The sequence below is a fragment of the Berghia stephanieae genome, chromosome 3, assembly GCF_034508935.2.
Source record: "Berghia stephanieae isolate SIO BIC M18660-M18661 chromosome 3, UCSD_Bste_1.3, whole genome shotgun sequence".
In the NCBI taxonomy this organism is placed as follows: domain Eukaryota; kingdom Metazoa; phylum Mollusca; class Gastropoda; order Nudibranchia; family Aeolidiidae; genus Berghia; species Berghia stephanieae.
The window spans coordinates 20,518,406-20,539,190 of record NC_088362.1 but is presented as its reverse complement, the minus strand read 5'-3'; positions in this window follow the sequence as shown (position 1 = coordinate 20,539,190).

Sequence of the window (20,785 nt, the reverse complement as noted above, 5' to 3'; positions counted from 1 at the left end):
TATTATGCGTCCGCTCAATTTGAATCTTGGGGAGACAGCTTCAAATTGGTGTGTTAGAATGTGAATATTTGTAGCCTAATATTGTGCAGTCTTAAACGTAAGTGTTTCTTCAGTGATTAAAGTTTAAATGTAATGCTTGTAATTACATGTACTACTGTTTTAATTAAATGTTTGACAATTTCACAACCATTTTCAGCACATACCGTGTTGTCGAAATAATTAAACCTCCCCCTGACCAACATGGACTGTGAACATTACTCACGATTTATCGGCACGTGCTCCTGTTTTTTTTTTTTAAGTTGATTATGTGAAGAAAGGTGCAATCAGGGCTGCCAGACGGCCAGAGTTCCTCGTGGCCGATCTTGACTTCAAAAGTGGTAAACTGGAACTTCACGCCGCCAAACACTATCAACACTTTGACCTTAGCCATCGTAAAGTTCTAGCCTGACATTGACAAAAAATGACGTCAAAATGCCAGTCCTAGAGGGTTCTAATGTCAGGCTATAGATAGAATGCGCTTGGCCAAGGAGTTCACAACATTGCCATCCGGAAGTATAACGGACCAACACACAAACTCTGTGTAACCATGAACTTTTATAGTCTGGTTAATACAGTTTAGTGAGAACAACTCACAAACGCGGATGGCAAAAACAATAATAAAGGCCTGAGTGACGTCATCTGCATACTATCTATATGTTAACGATGGCTACGCTTTGACCCATTTGAAAAAAACAACAAAAACTCATCGGTAATAGAAACGCGGCTCTTTGGGGCCAAATTTTGGCCACACACGTTACCACCTGGCAGCCCTGGTTTTCTTCCAATCGCTGTGACCGGCACGGGTTTTCGCAGCTTCTGACTTCAGTTGGGTGATTACTTATCACTAAATTACCTCTAACAGGCTCTTGATAGTATGAAGTTGACGTCACTCAGGTCTTTGTTTGGTGCTTTTTGCCATCCGCGTTTATGAGTAATTCTCACTAAACTGTTTTATCCAGACTATAAACTTTCAATACACATTGTTTCGTGTGTTGTTCCATTATATTTCCAGATGGCAATGTTGTGAGTTTCTTAACCAAGCGCACAGCATCTATAGAGAGAACGATATTGGCGTCACTCAGCTTCATTGTTATTGTTTTTAGCCATCCATTTTAATGAGAAGCTCTTACTAAATTGTATTAATCAGACTATAAAACGTTTAAGTTTACATTTTGTCTTGTGTCTTAAATCGTAATATCCGGCGGGCGGTTGTCATAATTTTTTAGCTAAGCGCGTAGCATCAATTCAACTCGTGACACGATATCACTGAACAGCTTCGTTGTCTTCTTGTTGGTCCCGATAGCTCAGTTGGTAGAGCACTCGTTTTTCACAGAAAGGGGCCCACAGCGATACCGGATGGCGTTGAAATATGTTTCTGTCAATCCAGTTGTTATATTGGGTAGCTGATTCTATTAGATCTGGCGGAAAGTACTTTGCGATAGTATAGCGTCCTATCAAAAGGGTAGCAAGCAATTAACAAATATATTTTGACACACTCTCAAGCCCGCTTGCACAAAGCAGCTAACTGTTTATAAACGATAGAGTGAAGGAAGGTGACATCACTTCGCTTTTTGTTATTTTTCTTTTGACTGCTAGATGTGTGATTAGTTCTCACCAGTTTCGTTCAATCAACGCGAGAGGTTAAAAATAGTAGAACACAAGGGGAAGAAACGGCAAGGTCACATTTTTGTTTTTTGAAAAGAATGTTTCTCAAATTTAAATATTGAAGTTTAAGATATAAATATTAGTTTTTAAAATATAGTTGCTGTGCGCTTGGCTAAGAAACTTACAACATTGCCATCCGGAAATATATCGAATTAATACACAAAACTGTAATAATAATAATAATAATAATAATAATAATAATAATAATAATAATAATAATAATAATAATGTAGCTCTAGGCGCACAATATACATGGCATGATACGTCGATTTCGTTCTATTTATATCTTGAATGCCTTGCCTTTGATACTATGTCTTACCTTTAATAATTATTGTCTTGTATCGTTTAGTGAGGGTTGCTCATAAAAATGGATGGCAAAAAAAAACAAACAAAAACAAAACAAAAAAAAACAAAAAACAAAGACCTGAGTAACGTCAACTTCGTTCTATCTATTAATAAATTCTATGATCTAAAACTGTTAGTCAAAATTATTCATCATCCAATTTCAAACGGCCACAGATCATCAACCATGAAAAAAACTCTCTATAAATGTATCGATGCTATGCGTTTATGTAAAATATATTCACAACCTCCACCAGCCGGATTAAATGTAACAACACACAAACTGTGTTTAAGCTTTAACATTTATCGTCTGATTGGATTCAATGGTCTGATATCACGTCTGCCCAGCAACGAGCAGCCTGGTTCTAAACAAAGAAAATCGGTACTTTTTATTCTTCATGCTGGCTAGAATTTTTTCACATGTCATGTGATCAGAATGTATAAAAGTCAAAATATGATCAGATTTATAATGTTTTTCTTCTCTGTATACACTTGTATGCTTTTCACAAGGGCGTCTGCCACTGTTCCGATAGTTTAGAAACAGTTACTAAGGTGTGACGCTACGATTTCTCTGCCCGATTATTTGTCCAAATAATATATTATTCCACTGGGTAAGCATCTACGTCGAAATTTTAAACTCCTGACACACTAATATCCACTTCATTACACTGACCGCCATTTGTCCCAAAATGATAATATTATCATCATCTTTGAGGAGTATCCATATATCTCCTCACGCCATTCAAGGGAGTCGCCGAGAACGGACTCCGAATAGCTATGACCGTATTTACATCAACACTGATTAATACGGACGGGTTACATAACTCTTCCGATGATTTTGGAACCTGGGGAGTAGGTGTGAAGTTACTACTTCTCTGCCCTATTAGTCCAAATAAAATAAATAAATAATAAAATAAAATTCCCTTTATTCATCCCCAAGGTAAAATTTGTCTCTAGGGTCTACTCCAAGGGAATACTTGAATAACACAGGTGTCACAAAATGAGCTAAGGCGAGGTGACTTGCTCAAGGCCACACAGCGCAGCAGCGGCGGGTGATCGAACTCGGTACCTTTCGGGTACGAAGCAAAGACCGTATCGCTGAGCCATGCTACCCCCTATGGTCACGGCAAGCATCTACGTCGGAATTTTAAACTTCTGACACACTAATATCCACTTCATTACACTGACCGCCATTTGTCCTAATCATCATCATCATCATCATCATCATCATCATCATCATCATCATCATCATCATCATCATCATCATCATACTCGAGGAGTGTCCGTCCATCTCCTCACGCCATTCAAGGGAGTCGCCGAGAAACGACTCCCGAATAGATACGACCGTATTTACATCATCAATAGATAGTTAAAAGATGACGTCACTCAGGCCTTTGTTGATGTTTTTTGCCATCCGCGTTTATGAGTTATGTTCACTGAACTGTATTAACCCGACCATAAACGTTCATGGATACACACAGTTTTGTGTGTTGGTCCGTTATACTTCCGGATGGCAATGTTATGAGCTTCTTAGCCAAGCGCATACTATCTATACCAATGAGTTGGGAGGGGGGGGGGGGGCGACCTTCGATCATCCCATCAATAATAAGCACGCTCGTTAGACATTAGCGGTCATTCGTGATGAAACGACCTGGTCCTGGTCCGTCGTGATGGCTAACATAAGGGATTACGGTTAGGACTAATTATTAATCGAAATGAGAGTAGACAGACAGCAGGACCGTGCAATTAGCCAGGTATTGATTGACTAAATTATGTACAGATTTCGGAAATTCCAGGGAGGGGGAGTGGAAATTCCAGCAGCTGAATTAGACGGCTGGTTAAACATTCATGTTAATTTAATCAGTTACATACATATAAAAATATGTCAACACAGGAAATGTTTTGTAATTTGTTTTTGACGCAAATCCTAAGGTTAATTGAGTTGCTGATGGCTGATATTGGATGAGTGGACTGTTTTGTAACTAACAAGGTGTGTTTTGATGTAAATGGGGAAATCCAGGGGAAAAAAGAAAGAAAGATGTAACTAGGACAATCCTGGTAGATCGAACCACCCACGGCTCTGAAAATTTATAGAGAAATTGATACGATGCGTTCAGGTAAAATACTTACACCATCCGGCAGTCGGATGTAACGTGCCAATACACACAACTATGTGCAAGCTTGAGCATTTATAGTCTGATTGATAGGATTTAGTGAGAAGTGAGAACTAATCCTTAAAATGGCTGTATGAAAAAACAATGACAAAGAGCTGAGTAAGTTTTGTACACTCATAGTAATCACCAGACCTTGAGAAATGCTGATTCCGTAGTTCAAGTTGTCTATAGAATAGTATTTACTGTGTTGGACACAACTAAGGGAGATAATCGATGACACACGCATTCTCCTTATTGTCATTTCTGTTGGATGAACATTGATCACAATCAGCTTCCTTAACTACGATAAACCAGTAGATTTTCGACCAATCGAAACAAGGGATTTGTTACACGCCCTCAAATCCTCTCGGACAAACAGAGAAAAAAAATAACATGGGATCGACACACTTTCCTTTTGTCAGTAAGGCGAGAGGTCTATCCACGAGCTGTCGGGACTTAATTTCGGAAGGTCTTGAGTTCGAGCCTCGCTCGTCGCATAGTTGAGTCCTTGGAAAAGGCTCTTAACTCGTATTCTCTCATCGTACTCGTGTGTAAAATGAATACCTGGCCGTTAACAACGTTGTCTCTGTCCGAATAATTGTAATATTGCCAAACAGACGTCATGTCCCGTCCTAAGTGTTGCTGTTGGTCAGGGACAACTTGTAAAGCGCTTTGAGTACGTTTAGTGGATATTGCGCTATATAAAAGCTCAATTTTTTTTATTATATCGGGATGAACTAGTCGTTGGAAATTGAATTATTTTGCTACGAAAACGAAATTTGGGGTTAATTTATAGTTGTCATGAAAATAGAGCAACTCGTCCGCTCGTGTTCAATGTATGTTTTGTTTGATGCAAGCAAGATAGCGTGCGTACCCTTGTGAAGAATATAGATAGTATGCGCTTGGCCAAGAAGCTCATAACATTGCCATCCGGAAGTATAACGGACCAACACACAAAACTGTGTGTATCCATGAACGTTTATAGTCGGGTTAATACAGTTCAGTGAGCATTACTCATACACGCGGAGTCAAAAAACAATAACAAAGACCTGAGTGACGTCATCTGCATACTATCTATAGGTTGTATAATAGTCTTAACAATCGGGAACCTCTGTGGTGTAATGGTAACACGTCTGACGTAATCAGAAGGTCTGAGGTTCGATCTTCAGTCGAGGTAGACTGATTTTTTTGGGATGGTTTTTTTTCTTGTATTTATCATTCTTGCTTTGTCTGGCACTTTTCATAGACACTTGTTCAGATCTTTATCCCTCAAGATGAAGCATAAAGAAAATGTTGCCGCTTTTTGTTTTTCTTCTCTCATTAGTCTTTAGTGTTACATTCATCGTGTTTTGTTGAGAAAAGGGAAACCCGAAACGTCCTCAATATCTGTTTTCGTTTGTTAAATTGAAGCTTCCATTCAAATACCTATTGTTACTTAATGGAGAACTAATAACATTTCATGCATCACTAAAATATCAAAATTTGTATTTCCTATCTTTTTAATTGTAAATTCATTTATCGGGGGGGGGGGGGGGGTCCGATTCAATCGGACAGACTACCATCTTGAGACGATGGGTCACATATTATTTTGTTTCATCCTATTTTTCTGTATCCTCTATTATTATGGTGAAACTGTATTTATCTCTAACGTAAAAATATTTCAGTGTAAATGAAATATGCCAAGAATGCTTAAAGAATAATGAATGTCAAAAAAGTATGGAGAAAATAAAGACATAAAGGTGTTGTTATCGTAAGTTGATGAAAGATACAATAATTAATTAAGGTCGATTTTAATGCATTCTGTTTTAAAGCCATGATACCCGCAGGGCAAGAGTTACCCTGGTTCCTTTAGTGCAAATGTTGCTTGATGCTCGAAGAAGGAAAAAAAAAACCCTCTCATATCTCATTCATCTGTAGTGTGCGGCTATGTGGTCTTGTTGTATGACACTCGCTTTCGGATCGGAAGGTCCTGTGTTCGAGCCTTGCTCGGCGCATAGTTGGGTCCCTGGAAAAGGCTCTTTACTCACACTCTCTCACCGTACCCCGGTGTAAAATAAGTACCTGGCTGTTAACGAAAAAAATGTTATATCGATTAACAGGCGTCCAACATGTTATGTGTTGCTGTTGATCAGGAACCCCTTATAAATCGCTTTGAGCACGAGTAGTGGATAATGCGCTATATAAAAGCTCAAGTTATTTTCTAATCCACCATATTATATTGACTAGGGGTAACCCCGAAACGTCCACATTATCTGTCTTCGTCAATTAAATTGAACCTTTCATTCCTTTTGTGTAAAACGAACAACAATAATAGCTTGTTACTTGTGAAGGCCCCTTATCGAGAGAGAGAGAGAGAGAGAGAGAGAGAGAGAGAGAGAGAGAGAGAGAGAGAGAGAGAGAGAGAGAGAGAGCATGAGAGATTTTTTATTTGTTTCGATTTGTTAAGCTTTTTGTTGGTTTAACTTCTATGTCATTGTATTTCCTTCTTCTTATTTATTTCCTTCATTGTTTTCAGAAATGCATTAGTCTATGGCAATACCCGATGTACATCTTATCTTATTGTAAACTAGCATTAATATACTTTATTTAACTCAAAGCAATGTGGCTTTGGCGTAAGGTGTTTCCTCTTCTCACAAAAGTCAAGCCAGTAGTCTTATGATTGATAGCATTCGTCAAAAGTCTGGTCTCTAAGTTGCGCTCTTGGATAAGGTACTTTCGACTCGGATGCGAATGAGTAGCTTGCTATAAGGAATGAGATTAGCGGAAGAGTAGCGTCCCTTGATTGGATATCACCTTACAGAGAGAACGTCAACATGGTTTTGCGCATGCGTTTCTCTCATCCTCGCTTTCGGTGAAGTGTGTCTCCGGAAGCGAGGACTAGAGACGCATGCGCACAACCAACATGACGTTCTCTCTCTAATAACTTTTCCGCCGGTGACGTCCAATCAAGGGACGCTACTCTTCCGCTAATCTCATTCCCTATAGGCAATAACAGAAATTAATTGTACGAGAACCGGTGCAAAAAAACAAAAAAAAAAAAAAACAAACAAACCCACTATTTGGAGACTTGCTTTGATTGAAATGGATATTATATGGACCCAAATTATGGCCTGCCGAAGGAATAAATGAAGCATTTGAAAACGTATAAATAGTATGGACTTGGCTAAAAAGCTCACAACATTGCCATCCAAAAGTATAACGCACCAACACACAAAACTATGTGTAACCTTGAACGTTTCTGGAGAATACAGTTTAGTGAGAATTACTCATAAACATGGATGGCAAAAGACAATAACAAAGACCTGACTGACGTCAACTTCGTTCTATCTATTGGGCATGGAAAATCCTAGGACATTCTCTATATAAATGTTAATAAACAAATCAAAGACATTGAAAAATCAAGGGTCTTTCATGACGGAATGTCTTCTGATTTGTCTTAACCAGCAGCTAACTTCCGTACTCTGTAAAAACTAGTATTGAAAACATTTGTTCAGAAAACACGTCCTTCAAATATCGATCGATTTAAATGACCTTCATCTTCGCCACAAACTTTCAAATCTGGGACTTCGCGACTTTATTTAGATATATGTTATTCCAGAGTATAGAAGTGAACTGATTAATCTAGAATTCTATACCGACTTTACCTAGTTGGATTTTTTAGTGTTGCATTTGTGTTTTTTCCTACTATCTGGGTTGTACTATTTGTTGTCTTTTTCTGGAATAGGAAAAAGGTGGGGTGGGGGTTGTTTGTTTTGTTTCATTTCTTTTTTGTTTTGTCTTTTAAATTTGTATTTAATTGTGTGTGTGTGTTGGGGGGGGGGGGGGGGAGTTGGGGGGGGGGTATCTCTATCCGGTACTCATTATAACCAGATTTCGATAGATCCCGATATAACCTGCTTGACCCAAGATTACATTGGCCGATTTAGATAAACGGAGGTAGCTATGATATCATAAAAGATTAGCGTCCAGTTATCAGACCTGCAAATATAAACACGCCGCTGATAAATGCCATCCCAAGATGAGTGAGTTTCATTGCTTCAACTTAGACAATTCAAAATCAAGTCTAATTTCTGGTTGTTTTGATGTCCCACAGATTTCTTGATCACAAGTTCATTCTGATAAATACCGGATCGACGTTATTTACATATGGAGAAATTAGGGAACAGGCACTTGTGTATGATAAATACCGGAAATAGTGTGTATGAAACAGTTCCAGACAAAGCAAGAATAAACATTTTAAAAACACACACAAATCAAAAAACAAAAACAAACCTCACATACAAAATAAAAACAAAACAACAACGACACAAACAAATAAACAAACAAATACAAAAAGCACACACATCCCAAAAAATCAGTCTTCTTGTTTTTTCCCCTTGTATTTTTCTCTCTAGCTTTCTCTAGCACTGTTTCGTACACACTTTTTCTGATCTTTGGGTTACGCGTGATAGTGAATAATTACATTTAGGTAATCCTTTTAAGAGATATTAGGCCAAGGGAGTTGGACCTTATCCTGGTAACTATTGCGTGAAACGGAGTGTAACAGTTGTTTGATACCCTTCGAATGGGAGGTTAGTTTATCACAAAGTGCTCTCCGCCAAATCTCACAGAGCTAGCTACCCAATCACTGCTCGCTGGACACAGGAGTCGGAAAAGAAACAAATCTCGACTCTACCAGGGATCGATCTCGGTCGCTTCACACGTGGAGCAAGTGCTCTACCAACTGAGCTACCGTAACACCCAATTGATAGAACGAAGTTGACGTCACTCGAGTCTTTGTTATTGTTTTTTTTCCATCCATGTTTAGGAGTAATTCTCATGAAACTGTATTAACGGACTATAAAAGTACATGGCTACACATAGTTTTGTGTGTTGGTCCGTTATATTTCGGATGGCAATGTTGTGAGTTTCTTAGCCAAGCGCATACTACCTCTAGTTACTTATACTGCTGATGTTCTCTTTCATGGACAAGGAGGGCAATAATGGTGAATAGCGTACCATGGAACATGAGTTTGTAAGTCGTCACTGCCAAATTTCTCTACTTTTATCTCTTAAACATTGCCATAATAATATATGCACAAAAATATTGATAATGTCTTAAATAAATCAGAACCTGGTGGACGAGGTGGTCGAGTGCTTAACGATTTTGCTCTGAATGGTCCCGGGTTTGAACCTCACTTTCGTTTATAACTATCTATCTATCTATCTATCTATCTATCTATCTATCTATCTATCTATCTATCTATCTATCTATCTATCTATCTATCTATCATTCTATCTATCTATTAACTGTGATCTATTTATCTATCTATCATCTATCTATCTATCTATCTATCTATCTATCTATCTATCTATCTATCTATCTATCTATCTATTATCTATCTATCTATCGATCTATCTATCTATTTATCCATCTATCTGTCCATCTATCTATCTATCTATCTATCTATCTATCTATCTATCTATCTATCTATCTATCTATCTATCTATCTATCTATCTATCTATCTATCTATCTATCTATCTATCAATCTATGTATTGATCTCTCTCAGTCAGCTTTTTTATCTCAAGGAAAAGTTTCTTGATTTTTAAAATAGCTGTTTGGATAAAAGCATTCTTATGCTGATGGTGCGATATATTTTCTGGCCTTTGCAAGTCACAAACTATGACAAGGAAGCGGGATGCCTCACGTAGACAGACAGTGGTTGAATATATACAATTTCTTGTAGTTGCGTTACACAACAGAAAGTTTTATGTCTTCACCAAACAACAATACATGTACTCGTATTGCATCTATCAACCTCCCACGTTATAAATCGTGAACCGAATAAAAATGGAAAAGTTTCCAAAAAAAAAAAAAGATTTAAAATGGAAATGTCATTTAGAGTAAGGTCAAATATGATTGATATAAATTAGACGCTTTTGACCTATACCTATGTCAAGATTGACCCGAGAGGTCAATAAATTACCAATTTCAGCTAAAAATCGTGTACAACACTTTATTTTTGTATCTAAGAAGATTTTTTTTTAAAAAAGGTAAATTTGAATATCTAATACCAGAAATTAATTGTTTACCTAAAAATAATTAATTGCTTGGATATCATTTTTACTCTGATTGTAGTAATTGGATAGAGACAATGAGGAAAGGAGGTATTATATCATTATACACAGTGTATGCATTGTGTCATAATGATGATAATATGATGATAATGATGATGATGATGCTACTATTACTACTACTACTACTACTACTACTACTACTACTACTACTACTACTACTACTACTACTACTACTACTACTACTACTACTACTACTACTACTACTACTACTACTACTACTAATATTAATAATAAATTTGATAATAATAATAATAAAAATAATTATAATAATCATAATGGTGATGATGATGATGATGATGATGATGATGATGATGATGCTAATAATAATAATAATGATAATTAATAATAATAATAATAATAAAAATAATAATAATAATAATAATAATAATAATAATAATAATAATAATAATAATAATGATAACAATAATAATAATAATAATAATAATAATAATAATAATAATAATAATAATGATGATGATGATGATGATGATGATGTGATGATGATGATGATGATGACGATGATGATGGTTCTGATAGTCAAAATAATATCAATAACAATGATAATATCATTAATAATAATAATAATAATAATAATAATAATAATAATAATAATAATAATAATAATAATAATAATAACAATAAAATTAATAATGAAATTTATTTCTATAGCGCTTTTCCCGCGGTCCAGCATCTCAAAGGGCACAAATCACATCAGCCATAGATTACATCCTAAATATATTTTCTATCTACATTTTAGAGTATATTCAACTAAGAATGAATAAGAAGTATAATTTGTGAATATTCTAGAAACGACAGTCTCATCTTATCGTATATTTGGCACGTTGGGTACAGTTCTTGCAGTTCTTGTTATTGTTTATTGGGTCTCTCAATTCACAGATGAAATCATTTACATCAAAGCATTATATTAAGATTTTATTTTATAGTGGATTCTAAAAATACTGATCTTAAACGAGGAGGCTGGTATTCCATATGTCTGGAGCAGCAATAGACACTTAGATAACCACTCCTCTCGGACAATCGTCATAATGTACACAATGGCGGTGATTGGTAAGCGTAGCGAACTGCACATGTCTATACTATCGATGGCAAGTGTCTAAGTAAAATATCCACTGTTTGCCGCTTGATCAAAAGAACCAACACAGAAAACCGTGTGTGAATTTAAACGTTTATAATACAATAATCAAGAAAATCGTGTGATAAATAGATAGTCACCCATTTGGCGGTATAAAACAATAACAACGTTGAGAGAGGTAGATTTTATTCCCGTTATTGTTTATAAACAACCAACCATGTTTGTCCGAGTACATGTGAAGATGTGTCACAAATTCCATGTTTTGATTGGTCAAAAATCTACTGGTTAATATTAAAAGTTCTACATGAAATTCTTTTAGAGCCTTTCTTGGGAATTACAAGGTTTATTTCGCATTCGATCTCAAGTCGATCGATGGAACCTACAATTCAACCATAATATTATTCATATAACTTTGATATGGATGCTGTATTATGTAGAGAAGCCATTGTGCTTTTAAATGTTTTATCTGTGTCTCAGCCTTACGGCTATATTGAGTAGAGAACTTGATACGGGGGAAATCCGTCCATAGCCACTCCGACTCAGTCGGCTGGGAAGTTTTTATTATGTGCGGCTATGTGGTCTAGTGGTACGACTCTCGCGTTTGGACCGGAAGGTCCAGGGTTCAAGCGGCGCATATTTGAGTCTTTGGAAAAGGCTCTTTACTCACATTCTCTCACTGTGCTCGAGCGTACAATTAGTACCTGGTCGTTAACAGCGTTGTCTCTGTCCGTAACCCCCCCCCCCCCCAACAAACCCTGTAATATCGCCTAACAGGTGTCGTGTCTTGATCTACTTTTCAAATATCGTTTTCGGTTAGGGACCCCTTATAAAAATGCAACTCGGAACACGTTTAGTAAAGATTGCGCTATAAAAATGCTCTAGCTTTTTCTTTGTTGTCTTTTTTTAGATCAGGAAGAAATGATGGATGGAAACAATCAAGATGAAAGGGAATAAAGAAGACTCGTTTTATTATCTCATGCACGATTTGGTAATAGAAGATAACAAATTAATGACAGCAAGACAAAGAATTAAACTAAATATTCATTAGATGCGGGGATACGTCTTAGTTGAATTAATTAGGAACCCCAAAAGATGTGTGCGTTAGGTGGCCTAATGGTATGACACTCGCCTTCGGATCCTAGGTTCGAGTCCCTCTCTGAGCGTCTCAGAGTTGAGTTCTTGGAAAATAGCTTTTTACTCACATTCTCTCACAGTACTCAGGCGTAAAATATATACCCGACCGTTAACAGTTTTGTCTCTGTCCGCAGAAAACAAAACAACTGTATTATCGCCTAACATTAGGCGATAATACAGTTGTTTTGTCCTAGATGTTAAATTTTGCTGTTGGTTAGAGACTCGCGTTGTGCGGCCATGTGGTCTTGTGGTATGACACTCGCTTTCAGATCGGAAGGTCCTGGATTCGAGCCTCGCTCGGCGCATTGTTGAGTCCTTGGATAAAGGCTCTTTACTTACATTCTCTCACTGTACTCAGGTGTAAAATGATTACCTGGCCGTTAACAACTTTGTCTCTGTCCGAAAAAAATGTAAAACCGCCTAACAATTAACAGGTGTCATGTCCCGTCCTAAGTGTTAAGTGTCGCTGATGGCCAGGGAATCCCCGTAAAGACCATTGATCACGTTTAGTGGATATTGTCATATATAAAAGGTCAATTTTTAGTAGATGTTGCGCTATATAAATGCTCTAGTTTTTTTGTGTTTTTTTAGACCAGGAAGTAGAGGTGGATGAAAAGATCAATATGAAATGGAATAAAGAAGACTTGTATTATCACATGCACGATTCTTAATGGAAGATAACAGAGGTCATCCAGGCAAAGAACTAAATCAAATCTTCATTAGATATCCGTGCAAGTCTTAGTGGAATTAATCAGAACCCCCCCCCCCCCCCCCCACCCACCCACCAACACATACAATATTGTGCGCAATGTGGTCTAGTAGTATAACACTCGCCTTCGGATCAGGAGGTACTGGGTTCGATTCCCGCTCTGAGCGGCTTATAGTTGAGACCTTGGAAAAGGCTCTTTACTCACATTTTTTCACAATACAAAGGTGTAAAATTAGTAATTGGCCGTTACCGAGTTGTCTCTGTCAGATAAGAAATCATAATATCCTATAAGGCGTCATGTCTCGTCCTACATGTTAAATGTTTGAAGTTGGATAGGGACCACTTGAAGAGCGCTTTGAACACGTTTAGTTGATATTGCTCTATATAAAAACTCAAAAGCTCAAATGTTAATGCCTCATATTGCCTGGTTAATACCACAGTGGATTCCGAGGTAGAGTATGAAATAGAAATATTGACCTAAATATGGCCCACTAGGGGAATAAATGAAATATTGCAAAGCGCATGGTAAGCATTGAGCATGGTAAATCCATAGAACCGCGCTGTATAAGTGATATTTTAAAATATTTACTTAAATAACGAGGCATCATCAAAACAATTTGGCAATTCTTACTTTGCCAAAATCAAGCGTCGGAGATATCTAATCTAAGTGTAAGTAAAATTACAATTGAATTATTTTATGAACAGCTCATTAAAAAAAATAGTTCAGCACTATTATATTATATATATATATATATATATATATATATATATATATATATATATATATATATACACATACACACACACACACACATACACACACACACTCACTCACTGACACACATATATAGGTAGGTACGGGAGTGCTGGATAATGTTGTGAGAGGTGTGTTGACTACCAGTACCCAGAGTGCGCACTACGGACATTATGCCGACTGAGGACATGGAGATCATCGAAACACGTGTAAATATGTAACTTTATATTATATTATATTATGTATATATATATATATATATATATATATATATATATATATATATATATATATATATATATATATATATATATATATGTAATAATTGCAAACGTAGCATCTTATAATAATTTGATTATCTTAAAAGTGTAGAAATATTTATAACTCTCATTTATTATTTATCCACTCCATTTTAACTACTCGTTCATTTTAAATATTAAGTACAGTTTATTTAATCCCACGTTTACAATTATTTTAATTAGGGCCCTGTAAAATGATATATCATGGTAGGCTCCACCCTCTCTTTCTATTCTGGAGTAGATATAGACGACAATAGCATTTCGGATATCATAATGACAAGTGGGCAAAGGGTTAAAGCTTCCAAACAATCCCAATCGTTGTCTATCTCTAATCGGACCCGTCCATGCAATCTATCTTATGTCAGTCTTCAGGACGCTGATTAACCTAATACGGCCACCATTTACAATATGACGGCCACAAGCCCGTTAAACGCTGTTGTTTGTAACTATTACTATGTTAAGGTTATAGGATACCTGTCTCCTATTCAAATAAATTCCTGTGTTGGATTAAATTAATTCCTTCTACGATATTGATTAGTTTTGTTTTGCAGTGGTGACATGTTGTAGTGTGTTCCCATTGCATATATATATATATATATATATATATATATATATATATATATATATATATATATATATGTATATATATATGTATATATATGTATATATATGTATATATATATATATATATATATATATATATATATATATACATATATATGTATATATATATATATGAAGCCTGGTTTTCCAAAACTCATGAAGTCGATATTTCTACTTTTTGAGATTTTCCACCAATGAGATAAATTGAAATGTAAATGTATTTTAAGTATCGGATGGCTGAAGAATTTCCCTAGATTTGTATGAATTTCAAATTTAGATATACAATGATAGCCCGAAAAAGAAATTTTGGGGGAAATAATAATCGATATTCAAAATAGTTATCTATAAGAATTCGTATATTATAGATAGTATGCAGATGACGTCACTCAGGCCTTTGTTATTGTTTTTGCCATCCGCGTTTGTGAGTTGTTCTCACTAAACTGTATTAACCAGACTATAAAAGTTCATGGTTACACAGAGTTTGTGTGTTGGTCCGTTATACTTCCGGATGGCAATGTTGTGAACTCCTTGGCCAAGCGCATTCTATCTATACGCAATATCTACCACTATTTATTTATAATCTCATCTGTGAATTGAGCGACCCAAGATAACAAGAAATAGAAGTAACGAATCCTCACGGGAATGAAATCGTTTTGAACGAAAAAAGATAAATAAATGTGAAAAAGATGGGATTGTCTGATCGTAAACAACCCTCGTCGCTCCCAGCACAAACAATGGGAGCTGATATTTAGCACTTCAAAGACACCGACCGCACCGTCAATGATCCGTGACCAGACAAGGCGAGTAGTAAGGATGAGAAGGTACTCAACGTTTCGGTTGGATGGCTGTGAGGTCTTGGATGACAGCCATTTTATCTTGAATTGTGGGATTGGGATTGGGACGTAAACAATCTATTTAGGGTTTTAAGGTCATGACTGGAAGCATAGGATAGTGAAATCTATTTGATTTAATTTCAAAAACAGTTTTACTCTCTTTCTCTCTCTCTCTCTCTCTCTCTCTCTCTCTCTCTCTCTCTCTCTCTCTATCTATCTATATATATATATATATATATATATATATCTGTTTTGATAGAAGCCTGTGTGAATTGTTAGAATCGACGTCGTCGTCGTCGTCATAATCATCCTCTTCCTCCTCTTCCTCCCGCTCCTTCTCCTCCTCCTTATCACCACCACCACCATCATCATAATAATCATCATCAAAGAAGCATATAAAATAATAAGTGACTTATGACGAAGTGGCCGAGTGATTAAGGTATTGCACCTTGACCCAGAAGTCCCCGGGTTTGGGTGTCGATTCAGGTACTTTCGTTTTTTTCCTTGGGCAAGATTATTAACCCCCGACTCGCTGACTTTGGACAATATCGGTGATTCCTGTTGACATCGGACATTTTGTTTGATGGGATTATCCATATTCCTTCATGGAATGCCTGGGCGACGGGACCTAATGGTGTCATGGCGAAAGAGCAACATTTTTTTTTTATGACGGAGAGGCCGGAAATTTTGTAAAAAATATGATCTGAGCAGCTACCAAGATATGATACAGGGGCACAGTAGAAAGCTTTGTCTACCAAGGGCAAGGAAATGTTTTAGAAAGCATAATTCTATTTTTAGAGTTGTTCAACTGTGGGGTTGTTTTCCCAGCCCTGCCTACTTGAAAACTAAAAAAGTCGTAATTTTTAGGAGATAATGAATATAATCACGATAGTCATCAATTTACCCTCACAAGAATTCACAACACTTCAAAATCCTTAAGATTATATAGATAGAACGAAGATGACGTCACTCAGGTCTTTGTTATTGTTTTTTGCCATCCGCGTTTATGAGTAATGGTCACTGAACTGTATTAACCTGACTATACACGTTCATGGATACACACAGTTTTGTGTGTTGGTCCGTTATACTTCCGGATGGCAATGTTATGAGCTTCTTAGCCAAGCGTATACTATCTATAATCTGGCATCAAGTTTCTTTTTTAATACGTTTTAATGACTTAGAGATGCTCATAAACCAATATGTCATAATCATACGAATGTTCCGTAATCGGAGGCAGGTCTGGTTCACCTGAGGATATCGTAAGCTTCTCTCTCGTGATTATATTATTGATAACTTGGGATAAAACTGCCATTTTCTTTCTTGACAATACGCTGACATGCTAAGGTCTCGTCTGGACGTTATTGGACGGAAGCCAGAATTCTTTTCACTTCCGGAAGCTGAAAGGTGTCAAATTAAGATGACTTAGACAGTCCGCTAATTAGCTTTTTTTTCATCACGTGACCAGATGGTCAGTGTCAAGGTTAAGATCAACTAACTGTATTTCGGAAATTGTGGGTTGGTGAACTGTGTCTGAGAGATGTATTTGTCAAGTCTATTTTTAGAGGAATTCAAATTTTTTTGCGCATAAGATCTGTATCAAGTTGACAGGTCTGGATAAACAACCCCACAGTTGAACAACTCGAAAATTAAAATTATACTTTGTAATACATTATTACATTATTACACATTATGGCATTATTACACTCATACCATGTGGTCTAGTGGCATGACACTCGCATTCGGATCGGAACTATGGCGCATAGTTGAGTCCTTGGAAAAGGCTCTTTAATCATATTCTCTCAACGTACCCAGGTGCAAAATGAGTACTTGGCCGTTCATAGAGTTGTATCTGTCCGAAAACAGGCGCCGTCATGTTTTGTTCTACGTGTTATGTGTTGCTGTTGGTCAGGAAACCCTTGTAAAGCGTTCAGTGGATATTGGGATATATAGAAAAAGCGCAACACTCAATTATTCCTGTTCTTGTGTTGGATTCCTTTGAGATACAATTAACCCAGAAAACTCGTATTTTACCTCCTCCTTTTGTTTTATTATCCAATCAGAACTCTGATCTTGAAATACCATTCTTCATCATTTAATTGCCTTACTCTGGAAAAAAAACTTATCATTAAAAATTTGGTCAGAAACTCGTCCCTCAAAACATATCAATCGATTTAAATGACCCTAATCCTGGCAACCCCCCCCCCCCAAAAAAAAAAAAAACAAACAAAAAACAACTCTCAAACCAAAGACTTTGACAATAGAATTCACGAAGTCCCAGGTTTGCGAGTGTGAGAGTTTCTGAGAGTACTGCAGTTAACTGGGTATAAATAAGCTGCCCATTTAATAAGGTGATATTATGAGAAAGTCAGAAAAAAAAAGAATCGAAAACTGAGCTACTGGGACAGCGTTAAGGGACAGCGTGGCTCAGGGTACGGTCTTTGATCCGCCTCTTTTTGTGGCTTTGAGCAAGTCATCTCGTCCTAGCTCACTTTGCGGCGCTGCACTGCGGCTTACGCCTGGGTTATTCAAGTCTTCCCTTGGAATAGACCATGGAGAGAAATTTCCCCTTGGGGATGAATAAAGGGAATTTGATTTGATTGATTTGAATTTTTTGAAACGTCGCGGTGGTCGATGGACTGCTCGGCGTGTACCACTTGTTTATGTTGTGGTAAACTTTTAAATGGGAAGCAGAGGTCGAGACATCACATATTATTTCTCTCTTCTGGTCCCTGTAACCAGTCCTGTGGAGGACTAAGAAGGATTAGGTTATGTATTAAATCTTAAGGTGGCATAAATATTTTAGTTACAGGGTGTATAAGATAAGATTCTTATGATTACGAAGGAGTATAAGAGCAATGATGGGTGATCTTTATTGACGACCAGTAGGCTAGAAAATGAGATGCCATCACTCAGTAATTAAAATATCAGTTGCACAATGTTCAGCCTCCCCCCCCCCCCCCAAGACTGATTTAACCCTTCCAATGAGCTAGGAACCAATATTTAGACACTATTCTGTTCCCCATTTAAAAAAAATAAAAATTGAGCTTTTATATTGCGCAATATCCACTAATTGTGCTCAAAGCGCTTTACAAGGGGTCCCTGACCGAAAGCAACACGTAACATGCAACGAAAATGACGCCTGTTAGGCGATATTACAATTTTTTTGTGTGTGACAGAGACAACGACCAGGTACTCATTTTACTGTGTACTGTGAGAGAATGTGAGTAAAGAGCTTTTTTTCAAGGACTTAACTATGCGCCAAGCGAGACTCGATCCCAGGACCTTCCGATCCGAAGGCAGCAGCTTCTTATGGTTCACACTATTATGTTATGACGATCGACCCAATCAGCAAAGTCCGGTCCGCATTCGTGCACCGTCGCGAACCCGCCTGGTAGCATCGTCACAACACACCTTTCGACTAGATGCTCTGCCGTTTCGGGTTCTTGCCCACAGCGTGGACATATTGGACAGGAAGTTAGACCCCACTGATGTAACGTACCGGCCGTTAGGCAGCTCCTCGACCGAAGCCGATTCGCAGCTACCCAGTGTCTCCTCTTACTGGTATCAAAGCCTGGCAACTTCTCACCAAGCTTAGAGGAGTGTAGGTCCCCGCCCCACGAGGGATTGAATTCGTCCAAACCGACTTCCATCTCGTATGTGCAGCTCTGTCCGTAGTCAGGGATTCTGCGTACAAGGGTTGCCGGGACTTATTTCGGCTCGAAACGGGGGCACCGTTCATTATGCGCATTAGAGGGGTATCCCCATTCCCTCTCTCTTTGGTCTTACTTTGCCAGTTTCCCGTAATGGTCTCCCTCCGGACATCGGGGGGCTGGATCGCCGCCATTATCGGGCCCCATTCTCTAGGGGTTGTTGCTAGCGTTCCCGACACTATGTGCATCGACTTGCGAAGTTTTACATCCACCTTCTCAACGTTTCTGCTTCTACCCCACACTGGAGCGCAATACTCCGCGGTGGAATAGCATAGTGCCAGGGCGGATGTTCTCAGGAGCGCTTGGCTAGCGCCCCAAGTCGATCCCGCCAGCTTCCTCAGAAGACTATTCCGCTTCTCTATCTTCCGGGCAACCCCTTCGAGATGAACCCGATAGGTAAGACTGCGATCCAACGTCACCCCTAAATATTTTGGACGCGGCTCATATGGGAGTGGCTGGTCCCCGACTAGGACATTCAGTTTACGGGTGTGCCAACCACTGCATAAGTGAAATGCAGTGGCCACGGTTTTTGAAGTGTTCATCTTCAGGTACCACTTGTCAAAGTAGGATTTGAGTCTGGTGACGTCCTCGCTGAGTACGCTATCGAGACGGGTCCACACTTTACTCTGAGTAACGAGTGCCCAGTCGTCTGCGTATCCCAGCCTCAGGGAGGAAGTGTTCGGCATATCGCTAATGTAAACGTTAAACAACATTGGCGCAAGTACCGACCCCTGAGGGACCCCATTCTTCAATTTCCTTACTTTGCTCGTGACGTCTCCCAGCGCGACGTGGAATTGCCTTTCCCCTAAGATCGAAGAGAACAACTTCAAGATCTTTTTGCACCTTATGATTTTTGCAAGTTTGAGCATTAACCCATCGCACCAGACCGTATCGTACGCCGCTGATAGGTCTATAAACACAGCACCTGTTTGCTGTTTTCTCTCGAACCCGTGCTCAATATGCTCTGTAAGGGCAATGACCTGCTCCGTGGTGCACCTCCCTTCCCTGAAGCCTGCCTGCTCGGGTGGCAGGGCAGCGTCTAGGACCGGCCCCCATCGGTTTAATAGAACACGCTCCAACAATTTGTAAAAACAGCTCAGCAGCGATATGGGTCTGTAACTGTCTGCCTCCTTCGCCGGCTTCCCTGGCTTCAGGATGGCAACTATCTTCGCATGCTTCCACACTTGTGGAAGCTTTCCTTTTGCAAGGATGTCAGACATTGCCTCTGCTAGCCAGGCCCGTGCCCTGGGGCCCAGATGCGTCACCATATCGGGATATACACCATCTATCCCTGCTGCTTTGCCGTTCTTCACTTCGCTAATGGCTGCACCC